Genomic DNA, 27,591 nt, shown 5'->3' on the forward strand with positions numbered 1-27,591 from the left:
TTTGTTTTGAAGTTTCCACAGTGTAATGCTTAGTAAGCAGTTTTCATTTTAATTGTCAGAGGTCATGCCTACGTGGCAGCTTTCTAAACCTGGCTGACATTTTGCGATTATATGGGTTTTCTTGCTACAACTTATTGTAAATGGCAAAAATGTCTGTCACTTGACCAGATTACAAACATGAGACAAAGCAGTTGTTGCCACAATTAGGTCAATGCCTTGCCAATCTGTGTGCTGATGATGCTGGACAAGGTAAACCTACCAAATCATGTCTTACAAAAAAAAGACAGGAGATGTGATATATGGAAAGCACTCTGCCATATACGGATTACAAACATGAGACAAAGCAGTTGTTGCCAAAATTAGGTCAATGCCTTGCCAATTTGTGTCTTGATGATGTAGGACAAGATAAAGTTATATAAAAGGAACTCATGTCTTACAAAAAAAAGACAGATGTGATATATAGAAAGCACTCTGCCCTCTGAATCTAGCAATACAGAAGACAAAACATTTTTGGATTTGTTTTATGATGGAATTGAAAGCACTGTGGACTCTGAATCCAGTGAAACACAAGACAATAAGGCTCGATTTGTTGTTTGCAGATTGGGATTGTAAGCAGGCTTGACACTGAATCCGGCAAAAGTAAAGACACAGAAGATATTTTAAACATTTGTATAATATATTTGCAAGTACTACGGACACTGAATCCAGCGATACAGAAGACACGAAACATATTTTTGTTGTTTTGCTTGATGTAACAGTATACACCTGCGGTTGTGATTACATCAATACAAGAAGAGCAAAAGCATTTTTTTGTTGTTTCTGTGGTGTAATACTTAGCAATCTGGTCTTTGTCTCTGGTGATCCCAGTTCAACTCTTGGTGGAACCTATTGAATACTTGTTGTTTCTTTCAGCTCGCAGGTACTTTCTGGTAGCAAGTTTTTTTAATGGCTGCAGCCTGTATTGATGGATCAGATTCGATTAAACTTTTGTGAGGAATTCTTAAATGCCTGTGATTTTGGAAAACTAAATGCTGATTATCCTAGCATAGATGGCATTAAGCTAAAGAGATTTCTCGTCAGATAAGTGATTCACCATCAATAAACGAAGACATCACACTTCATTTTTGTTCCTTCCATTAGGTACTGGGACAAGCAATTCATTCTGAATCCAGCAATGCAGGACACCCAGTTGTTTGGTTAAAGTTCCATGGTGTAATGGATAGCACTCTGGACTCTGAATCCAGTGATCTGAGTTTGACTCTCAGTGGAACTTGTTGAAGTCCCTATTACCTTGTTTCTGAGACAACATAAAACCAAACCTGTTAATTTTATAATGGAAAGGTCTGGATTCTGAAGCCACCAGTACAAACATGTTGTCTTGTTGGTTATGGAGTAAAGGTAAGCATTGTGGACTCTGAAATCAGCTATAAGGAAGAAGGTTTGTTTTGAAGTTTCCACAGTGTAATGCTTAGTAAGCAGTTTTCATTTTAATTGTCAGAGGTCATGCCTACGTGGCAGCTTTCTAAACCTGGCTGACATTTTGCGATTATATGGGTTTTCTTGCTACAACTTATTGTAAATGGCAAAAATGTCTGTCACTTGACCAGATTACAAACATGAGACAAAGCAGTTGTTGCCACAATTAGGTCAATGCCTTGCCAATCTGTGTGCTGATGATGCTGGACAAGGTAAACCTACCAAATCATGTCTTACAAAAAAAAGACAGGAGATGTGATATATGGAAAGCACTCTGCCATATACGGATTACAAACATGAGACAAAGCAGTTGTTGCCAAAATTAGGTCAATGCCTTGCCAATTTGTGTCTTGATGATGTAGGACAAGATAAAGTTATATAAAAGGAACTCATGTCTTACAAAAAAAAGACAGATGTGATATATAGAAAGCACTCTGCCCTCTGAATCTAGCAATACAGAAGACAAAACATTTTTGGATTTGTTTTATGATGGAATTGAAAGCACTGTGGACTCTGAATCCAGTGAAACACAAGACAATAAGGCTCGATTTGTTGTTTGCAGATTGGGATTGTAAGCAGGCTTGACACTGAATCCGGCAAAAGTAAAGACACAGAAGATATTTTAAACATTTGTATAATATATTTGCAAGTACTACGGACACTGAATCCAGCGATACAGAAGACACGAAACATATTTTTGTTGTTTTGCTTGATGTAACAGTATACACCTGCGGTTGTGATTACATCAATACAAGAAGAGCAAAAGCATTTTTTTGTTGTTTCTGTGGTGTAATACTTAGCAATCTGGTCTTTGTCTCTGGTGATCCCAGTTCAACTCTTGGTGGAACCTATTGAATACTTGTTGTTTCTTTCAGCTCGCAGGTACTTTCTGGTAGCAAGTTTTTTTAATGGCTGCAGCCTGTATTGATGGATCAGATTCGATTAAACTTTTGTGAGGAATTCTTAAATGCCTGTGATTTTGGAAAACTAAATGCTGATTATCCTAGCATAGATGGCATTAAGCTAAAGAGATTTCTCGTCAGATAAGTGATTCACCATCAATAAACGAAGACATCACACTTCATTTTTGTTCCTTCCATTAGGTACTGGGACAAGCAATTCATTCTGAATCCAGCAATGCAGGCCACCCAGTTGTTTGGTTAAGGTTCCATGGTGTAATGGTTAGCACTCTGGACTCTGAATCCAGTGATCTGAGTTTGACTCTCAGTGGAACTTGTTGAAGTCCCTATTACCTTGTTTCTGAGACAACATAAAAGCAAACCTGTTAATTTTATAATGGAAAGGTCTGGATTCTGAAGCCACCAGTACAAACATGTTGTCTTGTTGGTTATGGAGTAAAGGTAAGCATTGTGGACTCTGAAATCAGCTATAAGGAAGAAGGTTTGTTTTGAAGTTTCCACAGTGTAATGCTTAGTAAGCAGTTTTCATTTTAATTGTCAGAGGTCATGCCTACGTGGCAGCTTTCTAAACCTGGCTGACATTTTGCGATTATATGGGTTTTCTTGCTACAACTTATTGTAAATGGCAAAAATGTCTGTCACTTGACCAGATTACAAACATGAGACAAAGCAGTTGTTGCCACAATTAGGTCAATGCCTTGCCAATCTGTGTGCTGATGATGCTGGACAAGGTAAACCTACCAAATCATGTCTTACAAAAAAAAGACAGGAGATGTGATATATGGAAAGCACTCTGCCATATACGGATTACAAACATGAGACAAAGCAGTTGTTGCCAAAATTAGGTCAATGCCTTGCCAATCTGTGTCCTGATGATGTTGGACAAGATAAAGTTATATAAAAGGAACTCATGTCTTACAAAAAAAAGACAGATGTGATATATAGAAAGCACTCTGCCCTCTGAATCTAGCAATACAGAAGACAAAACATTTTTGGATTTGTTTTATGATGGAATTGAAAGCACTGTGGACTCTGAATCCGGTGAAACACAAGACAATAAGGCTCGATTTGTTGTTTGCAGATTGGGATTGTAAGCAGGCTTGACACTGAATCCGGCAAAAGTAAAGACACAAAAGATATTTTAAACATTTGTATAATATATTTGCAAGTACTACGGACACTGAATCCAGCGATACAGAAGACACGAAACATATTTTTGTTGTTTTGCTTGATGTAACAACCTGCGGTTGTGATTACATCAATACAAGAAGAGTAAAAGCATTTTTTTGTTGTTTCTGTGGTGTAATAGTTAGCAATCTGGTCTTTGTCTCTGGTGATCCCAGTTCAACTCTTGGTGGAACCTATTGAATGCTTTTTGTTCATTTCAGCTCGCAGGTACTTTCTGGTAGCAAGTTTTTTTAATGGCTGCAGCCTGTATTGATGGATCAGATTCGATTAACCTTTTGTGAGGAATTCTTAAATGCCTGTGATTTTGGAAAACTAAATGCTGATTATCCTAGCATAGATGGCATTAAGCTAAAGAGATTTCTCGTCAGATAAGTGATTCACCATCAATAAACGAAGACATCACACTTCATTTTTGTTCCTTCCATTAGGTACTGGGATAAGCAATTCATTCTGAATCCAGCAATGCAGGACACCCAGTTGTTTGGTTAAGGTTCCATGGTGTAATGGGTAGCACTCTAGACTCTGAATCCAGTCATCTGAGTTCGACTCTCAGTGGAACCTGCTGAAGTCCCTGTTACCTTGTTTCTGAGATAATATAAAACCAAGCCTATTATTTTCATAATGGAAAGGTCTGGATTCTGAAGCCACCAGTACAAACATGTTGTCTTGTTGGTTATGGAGTAAAGGTAAGCATTGTGGACTCTGAAATCAGCTATAAGGAAAAAGGGTTCTTTTGAAGTTTCCACAGTGTAATGCTTAGTAAGCACTTTTCATTTTAATTGTCGGAGGTCATGCCTCCGTGGCACCTTTCTAAACCTGGCTGACATTTTGAGATTATATGGGTTTTCTTGCTACAATTTATTGTAAATGGCAAAAATGTCTGTCACTTGACCAGATTACAAACATGAGACAAAGCAGTTGTTGCCACAATTAGGTCAATGCCTTGCCAATCTGTGTGCTGATGATGCTGGACAAGGTAAACCTACCAAATCATGTCTTACAAAAAAAAGACAGGAGATGTGATATATGGAAAGCACTCTGCCATATACGGATTACAAACATGAGACAAAGCATTTTTTGCCAAAATTAGGTCAATGCCTTGCCAATCTGTGTCCTGATGATGTTGGACAAGATAAAGTTATATAAAAGGAACTCATGTCTTACAAAAAAAAGACAGATGTGATATATAGAAAGCACTCTGCCCTCTGAATCTAGCAATACAGAAGACAAAACATTTTTGGATTTGTTTTATGATGGAATTGAAAGCACTGTGGACTCTGAATCCAGTGAAACACCGGACAATAAGGCTCGATTTCTTGTTTGCAGATTGGGATTGTAAGCAGGCTTGACACTGAATCCGGCAAAAGTAAAGACACAAAAGATATTTTAAACATTTGTATAATATATTTGCAAGTACTACGGACACTGAGTCCAGCGATAGAGAAGACACAAAACATATATTTGTTGTTTTGCTTGATGTAACAGTATACACCTGCGGTTGTGATTACATCAATACAAGAAGAACAAAAGCATTTTTTTGTTGTTTCTGTGGTGTAATAGTTAGCAATCTTGTCTTTGTCTCTGGTGATCCCAGTTCAACTCTTGGTGGAACCTATTGAATGCTTGTTGTTCATTTCAGCTCGCAGGTACTTTCTGGTAGCAAGTTTTTTTAATGGCTGCAGCCTGTATTGATGGATCAGATTCGATTAACCTTTTGTGAGGAATTCTTAAATGCCTGTGATTTTGGAAAACTAAATGCTGATTATCCTAGCATAGATGGCATTAAGCTAAAGAGATTTCTCGTCAGAAAAGTGATTCACCATCAATAAACGAAGACATCACACTTCATTTTTGTTCCTTCCATTAGGTACTGGGATAAGCAATTCATTCTGAATCCAGCAATGCAGGACACCCAGTTGCTTTGTTAAGGTTCCATGGTGTAATGGTTAGCACTCTGGACTCTGACTATAGTCATCTGAGTTCGACTCTCAGTGGAACCTGTTGAAGTCCCTGTTACCTTGTTTCTGAGATAATATAAAACCAAACCTGTTATTTTCATAGTGGAAAGGTCTGGATTCTGAAGCCACCAGTACAAACATGTTGTCTTGTTGGTTATGGAGTAAAGGTAAGCATTGTGGACTCTGAAATCAGCTATAAGGAAAAAGGGTTCTTTTGAAGTTTCCACAGTGTAATGCTTACTAACCACTTTTCATTTTAATTGTCGGAGGTCATGCCTCCGTGGCACCTTTCTAAACCTGGCTGACATTTTGAGATTATATGGGTTTTCTTGCTACAATTTATTGTAAATGGCAAAAATGTCTGTCACTTGACCAGATTACAAACATGAGACAAAGCAGTTGTTGCCACAATTAGGTCAATGCCTTGCCAATCTGTGTGCTGATGATGCTGGACAAGGTAAACCTACCAAATCATGTCTTACAAAAAAAAGACAGGAGATGTGATATATGGAAAGCACTCTGCCATATACGGATTACAAACATGAGACAAAGCATTTTTTGCCAAAATTAGGTCAATGCCTTGCCAATCTGTGTCCTGATGATGTTGGACAAGATAAAGTTATATAAAAGGAACTCATGTCTTACAAAAAAAAGACAGATGTGATATATAGAAAGCACTCTGCCCTCTGAATCTAGCAATACAGAAGACAAAACATTTTTGGATTTGTTTTATGATGGAATTGAAAGCACTGTGGACTCTGAATCCAGTGAAACACAAGACAATAAGGCTCGATTTCTTGTTTGCAGATTGGGATTGTAAGCAGGCTTGACACTGAATCCGGCAAAAGTAAAGACACAAAAGATATTTTAAACATTTGTATAATATATTTGCAAGTACTACGGACACTGAGTCCAGCGATAGAGAAGACACAAAACATATATTTGTTGTTTTGCTTGATGTAACAGTATACACCTGCGGTTGTGATTACATCAATACAAGAAGAACAAAAGCATTTTTTTGTTGTTTCTGTGGTGTAATAGTTAGCAATCTTGTCTTTGTCTCTGGTGATCCCAGTTCAACTCTTGGTGGAACCTATTGAATGCTTGTTGTTCATTTCAGCTCGCAGGTACTTTCTGGTAGCAAGTTTTTTTAATGGCTGCAGCCTGTATTGATGGATCAGATTCGATTAACCTTTTGTGAGGAATTCTTAAATGCCTGTGATTTTGGAAAACTAAATGCTGATTATCCTAGCATAGATGGCATTAAGCTAAAGAGATTTCTCGTCAGAAAAGTGATTCACCATCAATAAACTGGGATAAGCAATTCATTCTGAATCCAGCAATGCAGGACACCCAGTTGCTTTGTTAAGGTTCCATGGTGTAATGGTTAGCACTCTGGACTCTGACTATAGTCATCTGAGTTCGGCTCTCAGTGGAACCTGTTGAAGTCCCTGTTACCTTGTTTCTGAGATAATATAAAACCATACCTGTTATTTTCATAGTGGGAAGGTCTGGATTCTGAAGCCACCAGTACAAACGTGTTGTCTTGTTGGTTATGGAGTAAAGGTAAGCATTGTGGACTCTGAAATCAGCTATAAGGAAAAAGGGTTCTTTTGAAGTTTCCACAGTGTAATGCTTAGTAAGCACTTTTCATTTTAATTGTCGGAGGTCATGCCTCCGTGGCACCTTTCTAAACCTGGCTGACATTTTGAGATTATATGGGTTTTCTTGCTACAATTTATTGTAAATGGCAAAAATGTCTGTCACTTGACCAGATTACAAACATGAGACAAAGCAGTTGTTGCCACAATTAGGTCAATGCCTTGCCAATCTGTGTGCTGATGATGCTGGACAAGGTAAACCTACCAAATCATGTCTTACAAAAAAAAGACAGGAGATGTGATATATGGAAAGCACTCTGCCATATACGGATTACAAACATGAGACAAAGCATTTTTTGCCAAAATTAGGTCAATGCCTTGCCAATCTGTGTCCTGATGATGTTGGACAAGATAAAGTTATATAAAAGGAACTCATGTCTTACAAAAAAAAGACAGATGTGATATATAGAAAGCACTCTGCCCTCTGAATCTAGCAATACAGAAGACAAAACATTTTTGGATTTGTTTTATGATGGAATTGAAAGCACTGTGGACTCTGAATCCAGTGAAACACAAGACAATAAGGCTCGATTTCTTGTTTGCAGATTGGGATTGTAAGCAGGCTTGACACTGAATCCGGCAAAAGTAAAGACACAAAAGATATTTTAAACATTTGTATAATATATTTGCAAGTACTACGGACACTGAGTCCAGCGATAGAGAAGACACAAAACATATATTTGTTGTTTTGCTTGATGTAACAGTATACACCTGCGGTTGTGATTACATCAATACAAGAAGAACAAAAGCATTTTTTTGTTGTTTCTGTGGTGTAATAGTTAGCAATCTTGTCTTTGTCTCTGGTGATCCCAGTTCAACTCTTGGTGGAACCTATTGAATGCTTGTTGTTCATTTCAGCTCGCAGGTACTTTCTGGTAGCAAGTTTTTTTAATGGCTGCAGCCTGTATTGATGGATCAGATTCGATTAACCTTTTGTGAGGAATTCTTAAATGCCTGTGATTTTGGAAAACTAAATGCTGATTATCCTAGCATAGATGGCATTAAGCTAAAGAGATTTCTCGTCAGAAAAGTGATTCACCATCAATAAACTGGGATAAGCAATTCATTCTGAATCCAGCAATGCAGGACACCCAGTTGCTTTGTTAAGGTTCCATGGTGTAATGGTTAGCACTCTGGACTCTGACTATAGTCATCTGAGTTCGGCTCTCAGTGGAACCTGTTGAAGTCCCTGTTACCTTGTTTCTGAGATAATATAAAACCAAACCTGTTATTTTCATAGTGGGAAGGTCTGGATTCTGAAGCCACCAGTACAAACGTGTTGTCTTGTTGGTTATGGAGTAAAGGTAAGCATTGTGGACTCTGAAATCAGCTATAAGGAAAAAGGGTTCTTTTGAAGTTTCCACAGTGTAATGCTTAGTAAGCACTTTTCATTTTAATTGTCGGAGGTCATGCCTCCGTGGCACCTTTCTAAACCTGGCTGACATTTTGAGATTATATGGGTTTTCTTGCTACAATTTATTGTAAATGGCAAAAATGTCTGTCACTTGACCAGATTACAAACATGAGACAAAGCAGTTGTTGCCACAATTAGGTCAATGCCTTGCCAATCTGTGTGCTGATGATGCTGGACAAGGTAAACCTACCAAATCATGTCTTACAAAAAAAAGACAGGAGATGTGATATATGGAAAGCACTCTGCCATATACGGATTACAAACATGAGACAAAGCATTTTTTGCCAAAATTAGGTCAATGCCTTGCCAATCTGTGTCCTGATGATGTTGGACAAGATAAAGTTATATAAAAGGAACTCATGTCTTACAAAAAAAAGACAGATGTGATATATAGAAAGCACTCTGCCCTCTGAATCTAGCAATACAGAAGACAAAACATTTTTGGATTTGTTTTATGATGGAATTGAAAGCACTGTGGACTCTGAATCCAGTGAAACACAAGACAATAAGGCTCGATTTCTTGTTTGCAGATTGGGATTGTAAGCAGGCTTGACACTGAATCCGGCAAAAGTAAAGACACAAAAGATATTTTAAACATTTGTATAATATATTTGCAAGTACTACGGACACTGAGTCCAGCGATAGAGAAGACACAAAACATATATTTGTTGTTTTGCTTGATGTAACAGTATACACCTGCGGTTGTGATTACATCAATACAAGAAGAACAAAAGCATTTTTTTGATGTTTCTGTGGTGTAATAGTTAGCAATCTTGTCTTTGTCTCTTGTGATCCCAGTTCAACTCTTGGTGGAACCTATTGAATGCTTGTTGTTCATTTCAGCTCGCAGGTACTTTCTGGTAGCAAGTTTTTTTAATGGCTGCAGCCTGTATTGATGGATCAGATTCGATTAACCTTTTGTGAGGAATTCTTAAATGCCTGTGATTTTGGAAAACTAAATGCTGATTATCCTCGCATAGATGGCATTAAGCTAAAGAGATTTCTCGTCAGATAAGTGATTCACCATCAATAAACGAAGACATCACACTTCATTTTTGTTCCTTCCATTAGGTACTGGGATAAGCAATTCATTCTGAATCCAGCAATGCAGGACACCCAGTTGCTTTGTTAAGGTTCCATGGTGTAATGGTTAGCACTCTGGACTCTGACTATAGTCATCTGAGTTCGACTCTCAGTGGAACCTGTTGAAGTCCCTGTTACCTTGTTTCTGAGATAATATAAAACCAAACCTGTTATTTTCATAGTGGAAAGGTCTGGATTCTGAAGCCACCAGTACAAACATGTTGTCTTGTTGGTTATGGAGTAAAGGTAAGCATTGTGGACTCTGAAATCAGCTATAAGGAAGAAGGTTTGTTTTGAAGTTTCCACAGTGTAATGCTTAGTAAGCAGTTTTCATTTTAAATTGTCAGAGGTCATGCCTCCGTGGCAGCTTTCTAAACCTGGCTGAAATTTTGAGATTATATGGGTTTTCTTGCTACAACTTATCGTAAATGGCAAAAATGTCTGTCACTTGACCAGATTAAAAACATTTGACAAAGCAGTTGTTGCCACAATTAGGTCAATGCCTTGCCAATCTGTGTGCTGATGATGCTGGACAAGGTAAACCTACCAAATCATGTCTTACAAAAAAAAGACAGGAGATGTGATATATGGAAAGCACTCTGCCATATACGGATTACAAACATGAGACAAAGCAGTTGTTGCCAAAATTAGGTCAATGCCTTGCCAATCTGTGTCCTGATGATGTTGGACAAGATAAAGTTATATAAAAGGAACTCATGTCTTACAAAAAAAAGACAGATGTGATATATAGAAAGCACTCTGCCCTCTGAATCTAGCAATACAGAAGACAAAACATTTTTGGATTTGTTTTATGATGGAATTGAAAGGACTGTGGACTCTGAATCCAGTGAAACACAAGACAATAAGGCTCGATTTGTTGTTTGCAGATTGGGATTGTAAGCAGGCTTGACACTGAATCCAGCAAAAGTAAAGACACAAAAGATATTTTAAACATTTGTATAATATATTTGCAAGTACTATGGACACTGAATCCAGCGATACAGAAGACACGAAACATATTTTTGTTGTTTTGCTTGATGTAACAGTATACACCTGCGGTTGTGATTACATCAATACAAGAAGAGCAAAAGCATTTTTTTGTTGTTTCTGTGGTGTAATACTTAGCAATCTGGTCTTTGTCTCTGGTGATCCCAGTTCAACTCTTGGTGGAACCTATTGAATGCTTGTTATTCATTTCAGCTCGCAGGTACTTTCTGGTAGCAAGTTTTTTTAATGGCTGCAGCCTGTATTGATGGATCAGATTCGATTAACCTTTTGTGAGGAATTCTTAAATGCCTGTGATTTTGGAAAACTAAATGCTGATTATCCTAGCATAGATGGCATTAAGCTAAAGAGATTTCTCGTCAGATAAGTGATTCACCATCAATAAACGAAGACATCACACTTCATTTTTGTTCCTTCCATTAGGTACTGGGACAAGAAATTCATTCTGAATCCAGCAATGCAGGCCACCCAGTTGTTTGGTTAAGCTTCCTTGGTGTAATGGTTAGCACTCTGGACTCTGAATCCAGTCATCTGAGTTCGACTCTCAGTGGAACCTGTTGAAGTCCCTGTTACCTTGTTTCTGAGACAACATAAAACCAAACCTATCAATTTTATAATGGAAAGGTCTGAATTTTGAAGCCACCAGTACAAACATGTTGTCTTGTTGGTTATGGAGTAAAGGTAAGCATTGTGGACTCTGAAATCAGCTATAAGGAAGAAGGTTTGTTTTGAAGTTTCCACAGTGTAATGCTTAGTAAGCAGTTTTCATTTTAAATTGTCAGAGGTCATGCCTCCGTGGCAGCTTTCTAAACCTGGCTGACATTTTGAGATTATATGGGTTTTCTTGCTACAACTTATTGTAAATGGCAAAAATGTCTGTCACTTGACCAGATTAAAAACATGAGACAAAGCAGTTGTTGCCACAATTAGGTCAATGCCTTGCCAATCTGTGTGCTGATGATGCTGGACAAGGTAAACCTACCAAATCATGTCTTACAAAAAAAAGACAGGAGATGTGATATATGGAAAGCACTCTGCCATATACGGATTACAAACATGAGACAAAGCAGTTTTTGCCAAAATTAGGTCAATGCCTTGCCAATCTGTGTCCTGATGATGTTGGACAAGATAAAGTTATATAAAAGGAACTCATGTCTTACAAAAAAAAGACAGATGTGATATATAGAAAGCACTCTGCCCTCTGAATCTAGCAATACAGAAGACAAAACATTTTTGGATTTATTTTATGATGGAATTGAAAGCACTGTGGACTCTGAATCCAGTGAAACACAAGACAATAAGGCTCGATTTGTTGTTTGCAGATTGGGATTGTAAGCAGGCTTGACACTGAATCCGGCAAAAGTAAAGACACAAAAGATATTTTAAACATTTGTATAATATATTTGCAAGTACTACGGACACTGAGTCCAGCGATAGAGAAGACACAAAACATATATTTGTTGTTTTGCTTGATGTAACAGTATACACCTGCGGTTGTGATTACATCAATACAAGAAGAGCAAAAGCATTTTTTTGTTGTTTCTGTGGTGTAATACTTAGCAATCTGGTCTTTGTCTCTGGTGATCCCAGTTCAACTCTTGGTGGAACCTATTGAATGCTTGTTATTCATTTCAGCTCGCAGGTACTTTCTGGTAGCAAGTTTTTTTAATGGCTGCAGCCTGTATTGATGGATCAGATTCGATTAACCTTTTGTGAGGAATTCTTAAATGCCTGTGATTTTGGAAAACTAAATGCTGATTATCCTAGCATAGATGGCATTAAGCTAAAGAGATTTCTCGTCAGATAAGTGATTCACCATCAATAAACGAAGACATCACACTTCATTTTTGTTCCTTCCATTAGGTACTGGGACAAGCAATTCATTCTGAATCCAGCAATGCAGGCCACCCAGTTGTTTGGTTAAGCTTCCTTGGTGTAATGGTTAGCACTCTGGACTCTGAATCCAGTGATCTGAGTTTGACTCTCAGTGGAACTTGTTGAAGTCCCTATTACCTTGTTTCTGAGACAACATAAAAGCAAACCTGTTAATTTTATAATGGAAAGGTCTGGATTCTGAAGCCACCAGTACAAACATGTTGTCTTGTTGGTTATGGAGTAAAGGTAAGCATTGTGGACTCTGAAATCAGCTATAAGGAAGAAGGTTTGTTTTGAAGTTTCCACAGTGTAATGCTTAGTAAGCAGTTTTCATTTTAATTGTCAGAGGTCATGCCTACGTGGCAGCTTTCTAAACCTGGCTGACATTTTGCGATTATATGGGTTTTCTTGCTACAACTTATTGTAAATGGCAAAAATGTCTGTCACTTGACCAGATTACAAACATGAGACAAAGCAGTTGTTGCCACAATTAGGTCAATGCCTTGCCAATCTGTGTGCTGATGATGCTGGACAAGGTAAACCTACCAAATCATGTCTTACAAAAAAAAGACAGGAGATGTGATATATGGAAAGCACTCTGCCATATACGGATTACAAACATGAGACAAAGCAGTTGTTGCCAAAATTAGGTCAATGCCTTGCCAATCTGTGTCCTGATGATGTTGGACAAGATAAAGTTATATAAAAGGAACTCATGTCTTACAAAAAAAAGACAGATGTGATATATAGAAAGCACTCTGCCCTCTGAATCTAGCAATACAGAAGACAAAACATTTTTGGATTTGTTTTATGATGGAATTGAAAGCACTGTGGACTCTGAATCCGGTGAAACACAAGACAATAAGGCTCGATTTGTTGTTTGCAGATTGGGACTGTAAGCAGGCTTGACACTGAATCCGGCAAAAGTAAAGACACAAAAGATATTTTAAACATTTGTATAATATATTTGCAAGTACTACGGACACTGAATCCAGCGATACAGAAGACACGAAACATATTTTTGTTGTTTTGCTTGATGTAACAACCTGCGGTTGTGATTACATCAATACAAGAAGAGTAAAAGCATTTTTTTGTTGTTTCTGTGGTGTAATAGTTAGCAATCTGGTCTTTGTCTCTGGTGATCCCAGTTCAACTCTTGGTGGAACCTATTGAATGCTTTTTGTTCATTTCAGCTCGCAGGTACTTTCTGGTAGCAAGTTTTTTTAATGGCTGCAGCCTGTATTGATGGATCAGATTCGATTAACCTTTTGTGAGGAATTCTTAAATGCCTGTGATTTTGGAAAACTAAATGCTGATTATCCTAGCATAGATGGCATTAAGCTAAAGAGATTTCTCGTCAGATAAGTGATTCACCATCAATAAACGAAGACATCACACTTCATTTTTGTTCCTTCCATTAGGTACTGGGATAAGCAATTCATTCTGAATCCAGCAATGCAGGACACCCAGTTGTTTGGTTAAGGTTCCATGGTGTAATGGGTAGCACTCTAGACTCTGAATCCAGTCATCTGAGTTCGACTCTCAGTGGAACCTGCTGAAGTCCCTGTTACCTTGTTTCTGAGATAATATAAAACCAAGCCTATTATTTTCATAATGGAAAGGTCTGGATTCTGAAGCCACCAGTACAAACATGTTGTCTTGTTGGTTATGGAGTAAAGGTAAGCATTGTGGACTCTGAAATCAGCTATAAGGAAAAAGGGTTCTTTTGAAGTTTCCACAGTGTAATGCTTAGTAAGCACTTTTCATTTTAATTGTCGGAGGTCATGCCTCCGTGGCACCTTTCTAAACCTGGCTGACATTTTGAGATTATATGGGTTTTCTTGCTACAATTTATTGTAAATGGCAAAAATGTCTGTCACTTGACCAGATTACAAACATGAGACAAAGCAGTTGTTGCCACAATTAGGTCAATGCCTTGCCAATCTGTGTGCTGATGATGCTGGACAAGGTAAACCTACCAAATCATGTCTTACAAAAAAAAGACAGGAGATGTGATATATGGAAAGCACTCTGCCATATACGGATTACAAACATGAGACAAAGCATTTTTTGCCAAAATTAGGTCAATGCCTTGCCAATCTGTGTCCTGATGATGTTGGACAAGATAAAGTTATATAAAAGGAACTCATGTCTTACAAAAAAAAGACAGATGTGATATATAGAAAGCACTCTGCCCTCTGAATCTAGCAATACAGAAGACAAAACATTTTTGGATTTGTTTTATGATGGAATTGAAAGCACTGTGGACTCTGAATCCAGTGAAACACAAGACAATAAGGCTCGATTTCTTGTTTGCAGATTGGGATTGTAAGCAGACTTGACACTGAATCCGGCAAAAGTAAAGACACAAAAGATATTTTAAACATTTGTATAATATATTTGCAAGTACTACGGACACTGAGTCCAGCGATAGAGAAGACACAAAACATATATTTGTTGTTTTGCTTGATGTAACAGTATACACCTGCGGTTGTGATTACATCAATACAAGAAGAACAAAAGCATTTTTTTGTTGTTTCTGTGGTGTAATAGTTAGCAATCTTGTCTTTGTCTCTGGTGATCCCAGTTCAACTCTTGGTGGAACCTATTGAATGCTTGTTGTTCATTTCAGCTCGCAGGTACTTTCTGGTAGCAAGTTTTTTTAATGGCTGCAGCCTGTATTGATGGATCAGATTCGATTAACCTTTTGTGAGGAATTCTTAAATGCCTGTGATTTTGGAAAACTAAATGCTGATTATCCTAGCATAGATGGCATTAAGCTAAAGAGATTTCTCGTCAGAAAAGTGATTCACCATCAATAAACGAAGACATCACACTTCATTTTTGTTCCTTCCATTAGGTACTGGGATAAGCAATTCATTCTGAATCCAGCAATGCAGGACACCCAGTTGCTTTGTTAAGGTTCCATGGTGTAATGGTTAGCACTCTGGACTCTGACTATAGTCATCTGAGTTCGGCTCTCAGTGGAACCTGTTGAAGTCCCTGTTACCTTGTTTCTGAGATAATATAAAACCATACCTGTTATTTTCATAGTGGGAAGGTCTGGATTCTGAAGCCACCAGTACAAACGTGTTGTCTTGTTGGTTATGGAGTAAAGGTAAGCATTGTGGACTCTGAAATCAGCTATAAGGAAAAAGGGTTCTTTTGAAGTTTCCACAGTGTAATGCTTAGTAAGCACTTTTCATTTTAATTGTCGGAGGTCATGCCTCCGTGGCACCTTTCTAAACCTGGCTGACATTTTGAGATTATATGGGTTTTCTTGCTACAATTTATTGTAAATGGCAAAAATGTCTGTCACTTGACCAGATTACAAACATGAGACAAAGCAGTTGTTGCCACAATTAGGTCAATGCCTTGCCAATCTGTGTGCTGATGATGCTGGACAAGGTAAACCTACCAAATCATGTCTTACAAAAAAAAGACAGGAGATGTGATATATGGAAAGCACTCTGCCATATACGGATTACAAACATGAGACAAAGCATTTTTTGCCAAAATTAGGTCAATGCCTTGCCAATCTGTGTCCTGATGATGTTGGACAAGATAAAGTTATATAAAAGGAACTCATGTCTTACAAAAAAAAGACAGATGTGATATATAGAAAGCACTCTGCCCTCTGAATCTAGCAATACAGAAGACAAAACATTTTTGGATTTGTTTTATGATGGAATTGAAAGCACTGTGGACTCTGAATCCAGTGAAACACAAGACAATAAGGCTCGATTTCTTGTTTGCAGATTGGGATTGTAAGCAGGCTTGACACTGAATCCGGCAAAAGTAAAGACACAAAAGATATTTTAAACATTTGTATAATATATTTGCAAGTACTACGGACACTGAGTCCAGCGATAGAGAAGACACAAAACATATATTTGTTGTTTTGCTTGATGTAACAGTATACACCTGCGGTTGTGATTACATCAATACAAGAAGAACAAAAGCATTTTTTTGTTGTTTCTGTGGTGTAATAGTTAGCAATCTTGTCTTTGTCTCTGGTGATCCCAGTTCAACTCTTGGTGGAACCTATTGAATGCTTGTTGTTCATTTCAGCTCGCAGGTACTTTCTGGTAGCAAGTTTTTTTAATGGCTGCAGCCTGTATTGATGGATCAGATTCGATTAACCTTTTGTGAGGAATTCTTAAATGCCTGTGATTTTGGAAAACTAAATGCTGATTATCCTAGCATAGATGGCATTAAGCTAAAGAGATTTCTCGTCAGAAAAGTGATTCACCATCAATAAACGAAGACATCACACTTCATTTTTGTTCCTTCCATTAGGTACTGGGATAAGCAATTCATTCTGAATCCAGCAATGCAGGACACCCAGTTGCTTTGTTAAGGTTCCATGGTGTAATGGTTAGCACTCTGGACTCTGACTATAGTCATCTGAGTTCGACTCTCAGTGGAACCTGTTGAAGTCCCTGTTACCTTGTTTCTGAGATAATATAAAACCAAACCTGTTATTTTCATAGTGGAAAGGTCTGGATTCTGAAGCCACCAGTACAAACATGTTGTCTTGTTGGTTATGGAGTAAAGGTAAGCATTGTGGACTCTGAAATCAGCTATAAGGAAGAAGGTTTGTTTTGAAGTTTCCACAGTGTAATGCTTAGTAAGCAGTTTTCATTTTAAATTGTCAGAGGTCATGCCTCCGTGGCAGCTTTCTAAACCTGGCTGAAATTTTGAGATTATATGGGTTTTCTTGCTACAACTTATTGTAAATGGCAAAAATGTCTGTCACTTGACCAGATTAAAAACATTTGACAAAGCAGTTGTTGCCACAATTAGGTCAATGCCTTGCCAATCTGTGTGCTGATGATGCTGGACAAGGTAAACCTACCAAATCATGTCTTACAAAAAAAAGACAGGAGATGTGATATATGGAAAGCACTCTGCCATATACGGATTACAAACATGAGACAAAGCAGTTGTTGCCAAAATTAGGTCAATGCCTTGCCAATCTGTGTCCTGATGATGTTGGACAAGATAAAGTTATATAAAAGGAACTCATGTCTTACAAAAAAAAGACAGATGTGATATATAGAAAGCACTCTGCCCTCTGAATCTAGCAATACAGAAGACAAAACATTTTTGGATTTGTTTTATGATGGAATTGAAAGGACTGTGGACTCTGAATCCAGTGAAACACAAGACAATAAGGCTCGATTTGTTGTTTGCAGATTGGGATTGTAAGCAGGCTTGACACTGAATCCAGCAAAAGTAAATTCACAAAAGATATTTTAAACATTTGTATAATATATTTGCAAGTACTATGGACACTGAATCCAGCGATACAGAAGACACAAAACATATTTTTGTTGTTTTGCTTGATGTAACAGTATACACCTGCGGTTGTGATTACATCAATACAAGAAGAGCAAAAGCATTTTTTTGTTGTTTCTGTGGTGTAATACTTAGCAATCTGGTCTTTGTCTCTGGTGATCCCAGTTCAACTCTTGGTGGAACCTATTGAATGCTTGTTATTCATTTCAGCTCGCAGGTACTTTCTGGTAGCAAGTTTTTTTAATGGCTGCAGCCTGTATTGATGGATCAGATTCGATTAACCTTTTGTGAGGAATTCTTAAATGCCTGTGATTTTGGAAAACTAAATGCTGATTATCCTAGCATAGATGGCATTAAGCTAAAGAGATTTCTCGTCAGATAAGTGATTCACCATCAATAAACGAAGACATCACACTTCATTTTTGTTCCTTCCATTAGGTACTGGGACAAGCAATTCATTCTGAATCCAGCAATGCAGGCCACCCAGTTGTTTGGTTAAGCTTCCTTGGTGTAATGGTTAGCACTCTGGACTCTGAATCCAGTCATCTGAGTTCGACTCTCAGTGGAACCTGTTGAAGTCCCTGTTACCTTGTTTCTGAGACAACATAAAACCAAACCTATCAATTTTATAATGGAAAGGTCTGAATTCTGAAGCCACCAGTACAAACATGTTGTCTTGTTGGTTATGGAGTAAAGGTAAGCATTGTGGACTCTGAAATCAGCTATAAGGAAGAAGGTTTGTTTTGAAGTTTCCACAGTGTAATGCTTAGTAAGCAGTTTTCATTTTAAATTGTCAGAGGTCATGCCTCCGTGGCAGCTTTCTAAACCTGGCTGACATTTTGAGATTATATGGGTTTTCTTGCTACAACTTATTGTAAATGGCAAAAATGTCTGTCACTTGACCAGATTAAAAACATGAGACAAAGCAGTTGTTGCCACAATTAGGTCAATGCCTTGCCAATCTGTGTGCTGATGATGCTGGACAAGGTAAACCTACCAAATCATGTCTTACAAAAAAAAGACAGGAGATGTGATATATGGAAAGCACTCTGCCATATACGGATTACAAACATGAGACAAAGCAGTTTTTGCCAAAATTAGGTCAATGCCTTGCCAATCTGTGTCCTGATGATGTTGGACAAGATAAAGTTATATAAAAGGAACTCATGTCTTACAAAAAAAAGACAGATGTGATATATAGAAAGCACTCTGCCCTCTGAATCTAGCAATACAGAAGACAAAACATTTTTGGATTTATTTTATGATGGAATTGAAAGCACTGTGGACTCTGAATCCAGTGAAACACAAGACAATAAGGCTCGATTTGTTGTTTGCAGATTGGGATTGTAAGCAGGCTTGACACTGAATCCGGCAAAAGTAAAGACACAAAAGATATTTTAAACATTTGTATAATATATTTGCAAGTACTATGGACACTGAGTCCAGCGATAGAGAAGACACAAAACATATATTTGTTGTTTTGCTTGATGTAACAGTATACACCTGCGGTTGTGATTACATCAATACAAGAAGAGCAAAAGCATTTTTTTGTTGTTTCTGTGGTGTAATACTTAGCAATCTGGTCTTTGTCTCTGGTGATCCCAGTTCAACTCTTGGTGGAACCTATTGAATGCTTGTTATTCATTTCAGCTCGCAGGTACTTTCTGGTAGCAAGTTTTTTTAATGGCTGCAGCCTGTATTGATGGATCAGATTCGATTAACCTTTTGTGAGGAATTCTTAAATGCCTGTGATTTTGGAAAACTAAATGCTGATTATCCTAGCATAGATGGCATTAAGCTAAAGAGATTTCTCGTCAGATAAGTGATTCACCATCAATAAACGAAGACATCACACTTCATTTTTGTTCCTTCCATTAGGTACTGGGACAAGCAATTCATTCTGAATCCAGCAATGCAGGCCACCCAGTTGTTTGGTTAAGCTTCCTTGGTGTAATGGTTAGCACTCTGGACTCTGAATCCAGTCATCTGAGTTCGACTCTCAGTGGAACCTGTTGAAGTCCCTGTTACCTTGTTTCTGAGACAACATAAAACCAAACCTATCAATTTTATAATGGAAAGGTCTGAATTCTGAAGCCACCAGTACAAACATGTTGTCTTGTTGGTTATGGAGTAAAGGTAAGCATTGTGGACTCTGAAATCAGCTATAAGGAAGAAGGTTTGTTTTGAAGTTTCCACAGTGTAATGCTTAGTAAGCAGTTTTCATTTTAAATTGTCAGAGGTCATGCCTCCGTGGCAGCTTTCTAAACCTGGCTGACATTTTGAGATTATATGGGTTTTCTTGCTACAACTTATTGTAAATGGCAAAAATGTCTGTCACTTGACCAGATTAAAAACATGAGACAAAGCAGTTGTTGCCACAATTAGGTCAATGCCTTGCCAATCTGTGTGCTGATGATGCTGGACAAGGTAAACCTACCAAATCATGTCTTACAAAAAAAAGACAGGAGATGTGATATATGGAAAGCACTCTGCCATATACGGATTACAAACATGAGACAAAGCAGTTTTTGCCAAAATTAGGTCAATGCCTTGCCAATCTGTGTCCTGATGATGTTGGACAAGATAAAGTTATATAAAAGGAACTCATGTCTTACAAAAAAAAGACAGATGTGATATATAGAAAGCACTCTGCCCTCTGAATCTAGCAATACAGAAGACAAAACATTTTTGGATTTATTTTATGATGGAATTGAAAGCACTGTGGACTCTGAATCCAGTGAAACACAAGACAATAAGGCTCGATTTGTTGTTTGCAGATTGGGATTGTAAGCAGGCTTGACACTGAATCCGGCAAAAGTAAAGACACAAAAGATATTTTAAACATTTGTATAATATATTTGCAAGTACTACGGACACTGAGTCCAGCGATAGAGAAGACACAAAACATATATTTGTTGTTTTGCTTGATGTAACAGTATACACCTGCGGTTGTGATTACATCAATACAAGAAGAGCAAAAGCATTTTTTTGTTGTTTCTGTGGTGTAATAGTTAGCAATCTTGTCTTTGTATCTTGTGATCGCAGTTCAACTCTTGGTGGAACCTATTGAATGCTTGTTGTTCATTTCAGCTCGCAGGTACTTTCTGGTAGCAAGTTTTTTTAATGGCTGCAGCCTGTATTGATGGATCAGATTCGATTAACCTTTTGTGAGGAATTCTTAAATGCCTGTGATTTTGGAAAACTAAATGCTGATTATCCTAGCATAGATGGCATTAAGCTAAAGAGATTTCTCGTCAGATAAGTGATTCACCATCAATAAACGAAGACATCACACTTCATTTTTGTTCCTTCCATTAGGTACTGGGATAAGCAATTCATTCTGAATCCAGCAATGCAGGATACCCAGTTGCTTGGTTAAGGTTCCATGGTGTAATGGTTAGCACTCTGGACTCTGAATCCAGTCATCTGAGTTCGACTCTCAGTGGAACCTGTTGAAGTCCCTGTTACCTTGTTTCTGAGACAACATAAAACCAAACCTATCAATTTTATAATGGAAAGGTCTGAATTCTGAAGCCACCAGTACAAACATGTTGTCTTGTTGGTTATGGAGTAAAGGTAAGCATTGTGGACTCTGAAATCAGCTATAAGGAAGAAGGTTTGTTTTGAAGTTTCCACAGTGTAATGCTTAGTAAGCAGTTTTCATTTTAAATTGTCAGAGGTCATGCCTCCGTGGCAGCTTTCTAAACCTGGCTGACATTTTGAGATTATATGGGTTTTCTTGCTACAATTTATTGTAAATGGCAAAAATGTCTGTCACTTGACCAGATTAAAAACATGAGACAAAGCAGTTGTTGCCACAATTAGGTCAATGCCTTGCCAATCTGTGTGCTGATGATGCTGGACAAGGTAAACCTACCAAATCATGTCTTACAAAAAAAAGACAGGAGATGTGATATATGGAAAGCACTCTGCCATATACGGATTACAAACATGAGACAAAGCAGTTTTTGCCAAAATTAGGTCAATGCCTTGCCAATCTGTGTCCTGATGATGTTGGACAAGATAAAGTTATATAAAAGGAACTCATGTCTTACAAAAAAAAGACAGATGTGATATATAGAAAGCACTCTGCCCTCTGAATCTAGCAATACAGAAGACAAAACATTTTTGGATTTATTTTATGATGGAATTGAAAGCACTGTGGACTCTGAATCCAGTGAAACACAAGACAATAAGGCTCGATTTGTTGTTTGCAGATTGGGATTGTAAGCAGGCTTGACACTGAATCCGGCAAAAGTAAAGACACAAAAGATATTTTAAACATTTGTATAATATATTTGCAAGTACTATGGACACTGAATCCAGCGATACAGAAGACACGAAACATATTTTTGTTGTTTTGCTTGATGTAACAGTATACACCTGCGGTTGTGATTACATCAATACAAGAAGAGCAAAAGCATTTTTTTGTTGTTTCTGTGGTGTAATACTTAGCAATCTGGTCTTTGTCTCTGGTGATCGCAGTTCAACTCTTGGTGGAACCTATTGAATGCTTGTTATTCATTTCAGCTCGCAGGTACTTTCTGGTAGCAAGTTTTTTTAATGGCTGCAGCCTGTATTGATGGATCAGATTCGATTAACCTTTTGTGAGGAATTCTTAAATGCCTGTGATTTTGGAAAACTAAATGCTGATTATCCTAGCATAGATGGCATTAAGCTAAAGAGATTTCTCGTCAGATAAGTGATTCACCATCAATAAACGAAGACATCACACTTCATTTTTGTTCCTTCCATTAGGTACTGGGATAAGCAATTCATTCTGAATCCAGCAATGCAGGACACCCAGGTGTTTGGTTAAGCTTCCTTGGTGTAATGGTTAGCACTCTGGACTCTGAATCCAGTCATCTGAGTTCGACTCTCAGTGGAACCTGTTGAAGTCCCTGTTACCTTGTTTCTGAGACAACATAAAACCAAACCTATCAATTTTATAATGGAAAGGTCTGAATTCTGAAGCCACCAGTACAAACATGTTGTCTTGTTGGTTATGGAGTAAAGGTAAGCATTGTGGACTCTGAAATCAGCTATAAGGAAGAAGGTTTGTTTTGAAGTTTCCACAGTGTAATGCTTAGTAAGCAGTTTTCATTTTAAATTGTCAGAGGTCATGCCTCCGTGGCAGCTTTCTAAACCTGGCTGACATTTTGAGATTATATGGGTTTTCTTGCTACAACTTATTGTAAATGGCAAAAATGTCTGTCACTTGACCAGATTAAAAACATGAGACAAAGCAGTTGTTGCCACAATTAGGTCAATGCCTTGCCAATCTGTGTGCTGATGATGCTGGACAAGGTAAACCTACCAAATCATGTCTTACAAAAAAAAGACAGGAGATGTGATATATGGAAAGCACTCTGCCATATACGGATTACAAACATGAGACAAAGCAGTTTTTGCCAAAATTAGGTCAATGCCTTGCCAATCTGTGTCCTGATGATGTTGGACAAGATAAAGTTATATAAAAGGAACTCATGTCTTACAAAAAAAAGACAGATGTGATATATAGAAAGCACTCTGCCCTCTGAATCTAGCAATACAGAAGACAAAACATTTTTGGATTTATTTTATGATGGAATTGAAAGCACTGTGGACTCTGAATCCAGTGAAACACAAGACAATAAGGCTCGATTTGTTGTTTGCAGATTGGGATTGTAAGCAGGCTTGACACTGAATCCGGCAAAAGTAAAGACACAAAAGATATTTTAAACATTTGTATAATATATTTGCAAGTACTACGGACACTGAGTCCAGCGATAGAGAAGACACAAAACATATATTTGTTGTTTTGCTTGATGTAACAGTATACACCTGCGGTTGTGATTACATCAATACAAGAAGAGCAAAAGCATTTTTTTGTTGTTTCTGTGGTGTAATAGTTAGCAATCTTGTCTTTGTATCTGGTGATCCCAGTTCAACTCTTGGTGGAACCTATTGAATGCTTGTTGTTCATTTCAGCTCGCAGGTACTTTCTGGTAGCAAGTTTTTTTAATGGCTGCAGCCTGTATTGATGGATCAGATTCGATTAACCTTTTGTGAGGAATTCTTAAATGCCTGTGATTTTGGAAAACTAAATGCTGATTATCCTAGCATAGATGGCATTAAGCTAAAGAGATTTCTCGTCAGATAAGTGATTCACCATCAATAAACGAAGACATCACACTTCATTTTTGTTCCTTCCATTAGGTACTGGGATAAGCAATTCATTCTGAATCCAGCAATGCAGGACACCCAGTTGCTTGGTTAAGGTTCCATGGTGTAATGGTTAGCACTCTGGACTCTGAATCCAGTCATCTGAGTTCGACTCTCAGTGGAACCTGTTGAAGTCCCTGTTACCTTGTTTCTGAGATAATATAATCCAAACCTATTGTTTTCATAATGGAAAGGTCTGGATTCTGAAGCCACCAGTACAAACATGTTGTCTTGTTGGTTATGGAGTAAAGGTAAGCATTGTGGACTCTGAAATCAGCTATAAGGAAAAAGGGTTCTTTTGAAGTTTCCACAGTGTAATGCTTAGTAAGCACGTTTCATTTTAATTGTCAGAGGTCATGCCTCAGTGGCACCTTTCTAAACCTGGCTGACATTTTGAGATTATATGGGTTTTCTTGCTACAATTTATTGTAAATGGCAAAAATGTCTGTCACTTGACCAGATTACAAACATGAGACAAAGCAGTTGTTGCCACAATTAGGTCAATGCCTTGCCAATCTGTGTGCTGATGATGCTGGACAAGGTAAACCTACCAAATCATGTCTTACAAAAAAAAGACAGGAGATGTGATATATGGAAAGCACTCTGCCATATACGGATTACAAACATGAGACAAAGCAGTTGTTGCCAAAATTAGGTCAATGCCTTGCCAATCTGTGTCCTGATGATGTTGGACAAGATAAAGTTATATAAAAGGAACTCATGTCTTACAAAAAAAAGACAGATGTGATATATAGAAAGCACTCTGCCCTCTGAATCTAGCAATACAGAAGACAAAACATTTTTGGATTTGTTTTATGATGGAATTGAAAGCACTGTGGACTCTGAATCCAGTGAAACACAAGACAATAAGGCTCGATTTGTTGTTTGCAGATTGTGATTGTAAGCAGGCTTGACACTGAATCCGGCAAAAGTAAAGACACAAAAGATATTTTAAATGTTTGTATAATATATTTGCAAGTACTGCGGACACTGAGTCCAGCGAAAAAGAAGACACAAAACATATTTTTGTTGTTTTGCTTGATGTAACAGTATACACCTGCGGTTGTGATTACATCAATACAAGAAGAGCAAAAACATTTTTTTGTCGTGTCTGTGGTGTAATACTTAGCAATCTGGTCTTTGTCTCTGGTGATCGCAGTTCAACTCTTGGTGGAACCTATTGAATGCTTGTTATTCATTTCAGCTCGCAGGTACTTTCTGGTAGCAAGTTTTTTTAATGGCTGCAGCCTGTATTGATGGATCAGATTCGATTAACCTTTTGTGAGGAATTCTTAAATGCCTGTGATTTTGGAAAACTAAATGCTGATTATCCTAGCATAGATGGCATTAAGCTAAAGAGATTTCTCGTCAGATAAGTGATTCACCATCAATAAACGAAGACATCACACTTCATTTTTGTTCCTTCCATTAGGTACTGGGATAAGCAATTCATTCTGAATCCAGCAATGCAGGACACCCAGGTGTTTGGTTAAGCTTCCTTGGTGTAATGGTTAGCACTCTGGACTCTGAATCCAGTCATCTGAGTTCGACTCTCAGTGGAACCTGTTGAAGTCGCTGTTACCTTGTTTCTGAGACAACATAAAACCAAACCTATCAATTTTATAATGGAAAGGTCTGAATTCTGAAGCCACCAGTACAAACATGTTGTCTTGTTGGTTATGGAGTAAAGGTAAGCATTGTGGACTCTGAAATCAGCTATAAGGAAGAAGGTTTGTTTTGAAGTTTCCACAGTGTAATGCTTAGTAAGCAGTTTTCATTTTAAATTGTCAGAGGTCATGCCTCCGTGGCAGCTTTCTAAACCTGGCTGACATTTTGAGATTATATGGGTTTTCTTGCTACAACTTATTGTAAATGGCAAAAATGTCTGTCACTTGACCAGATTAAAAACATGAGACAAAGCAGTTGTTGCCACAATTAGGTCAATGCCTTGCCAATCTGTGTGCTGATGATGCTGGACAAGGTAAACCTACCAAATCATGTCTTACAAAAAAAAGACAGGAGATGTGATATATGGAAAGCACTCTGCCATATACGGATTACAAACATGAGACAAAGCAGTTTTTGCCAAAATTAGGTCAATGCCTTGCCAATCTGTGTCCTGATGATGTTGGACAAGATAAAGTTATATAAAAGGAACTCATGTCTTACAAAAAAAAGACAGATGTGATATATAGAAAGCACTCTGCCCTCTGAATCTAGCAATACAGAAGACAAAACATTTTTGGATTTATTTTATGATGGAATTGAAAGCACTGTGGACTCTGAATCCAGTGAAACACAAGACAATAAGGCTCGATTTGTTGTTTGCAGATTGGGATTGTAAGCAGGCTTGACACTGAATCCGGCAAAAGTAAAGACACAAAAGATATTTTAAACATTTGTATAATATATTTGCAAGTACTACGGACACTGAGTCCAGCGATAGAGAAGACACAAAACATATATTTGTTGTTTTGCTTGATGTAACAGTATACACCTGCGGTTGTGATTACATCAATACAAGAAGAGCAAAAGCATTTTTTTGTTGTTTCTGTGGTGTAATAGTTAGCAATCTTGTCTTTGTATCTGGTGATCCCAGTTCAACTCTTGGTGGAACCTATTGAATGCTTGTTGTTCATTTCAGCTCGCAGGTACTTTCTGGTAGCAAGTTTTTTTAATGGCTGCAGCCTGTATTGATGGATCAGATTCGATTAACCTTTTGTGAGGAATTCTTAAATGCCTGTGATTTTGGAAAACTAAATGCTGATTATCCTAGCATAGATGGCATTAAGCTAAAGAGATTTCTCGTCAGATAAGTGATTCACCATCAATAAACGAAGACATCACACTTCATTTTTGTTCCTTCCATTAGGTACTGGGATAAGCAATTCATTCTGAATCCAGCAATGCAGGACACCCAGTTGCTTGGTTAAGGTTCCATGGTGTAATGGTTAGCACTCTGGACTCTGAATCCAGTCATCTGAGTTCGACTCTCAGTGGAACCTGTTGAAGTCCTTGTTTCTGAGATAATATAATCCAAACCTATTGTTTTCATAATGGAAAGGTCTGGATTCTGAAGCCACCAGTACAAACATGTTGTCTTGTTGGTTATGGAGTAAAGGTAAGCATTGTGGACTCTGAAATCAGCTATAAGGAAAAAGGGTTCTTTTGAAGTTTCCACAGTGTAATGCTTAGTAAGCACGTTTCATTTTAATTGTCAGAGGTCATGCCTCAGTGGCACCTTTCTAAACCTGGTTGACATTTTGAGATTATATGGGTTTTCTTGCTACAATTTATTGTAAATGGCAAAAATGTCTGTCACTTGACCAGATTACAAACATGAGACAAAGCAGTTGTTGCCACAATTAGGTCAATGCCTTGCCAATCTGTGTGCTGATGATGCTGGACAAGGTAAACCTACCAAATCATGTCTTACAAAAAAAAGACAGGAGATGTGATATATGGAAAGCACTCTGCCATATACGGATTACAAACATGAGACAAAG

The 27,591-nt window shown here is 37.8% G+C and overlaps 5 non-coding genes across 5 annotated transcripts; all 5 read left to right on the forward strand.

Moving 5' to 3' along the window:
* Window positions 1-1,201: 1,201 nt before the first annotated feature.
* Window positions 1,202-1,273, forward strand: trnaq-cug (transfer RNA glutamine (anticodon CUG)). The gene has a single exon. It is a non-coding gene; the product is annotated as a tRNA-Gln (tRNA).
* A 1,367-nt stretch (window positions 1,274-2,640) lies between these two features.
* Window positions 2,641-2,712, forward strand: trnaq-cug (transfer RNA glutamine (anticodon CUG)). Its single transcript has one exon. It is a non-coding gene; the product is annotated as a tRNA-Gln (tRNA).
* Window positions 2,713-21,260: 18,548 nt separating this feature from the next.
* Window positions 21,261-21,332, forward strand: trnaq-cug (transfer RNA glutamine (anticodon CUG)). Its single transcript has one exon. It is a non-coding gene; the product is annotated as a tRNA-Gln (tRNA).
* Window positions 21,333-24,140: 2,808 nt separating this feature from the next.
* Window positions 24,141-24,212, forward strand: trnaq-cug (transfer RNA glutamine (anticodon CUG)). Its single transcript has one exon. It is a non-coding gene; the product is annotated as a tRNA-Gln (tRNA).
* Window positions 24,213-27,018: 2,806 nt separating this feature from the next.
* Window positions 27,019-27,090, forward strand: trnaq-cug (transfer RNA glutamine (anticodon CUG)). The gene has a single exon. It is a non-coding gene; the product is annotated as a tRNA-Gln (tRNA).
* Window positions 27,091-27,591: the final 501 nt, after the last annotated feature.

This window comes from Electrophorus electricus, chromosome 5, assembly GCF_041902795.1.
Source record: "Electrophorus electricus isolate QZ-2024a chromosome 5, ASM4190279v1, whole genome shotgun sequence".
Classification (NCBI taxonomy): Eukaryota; Metazoa; Chordata; class Actinopteri; order Gymnotiformes; family Gymnotidae; genus Electrophorus; species Electrophorus electricus.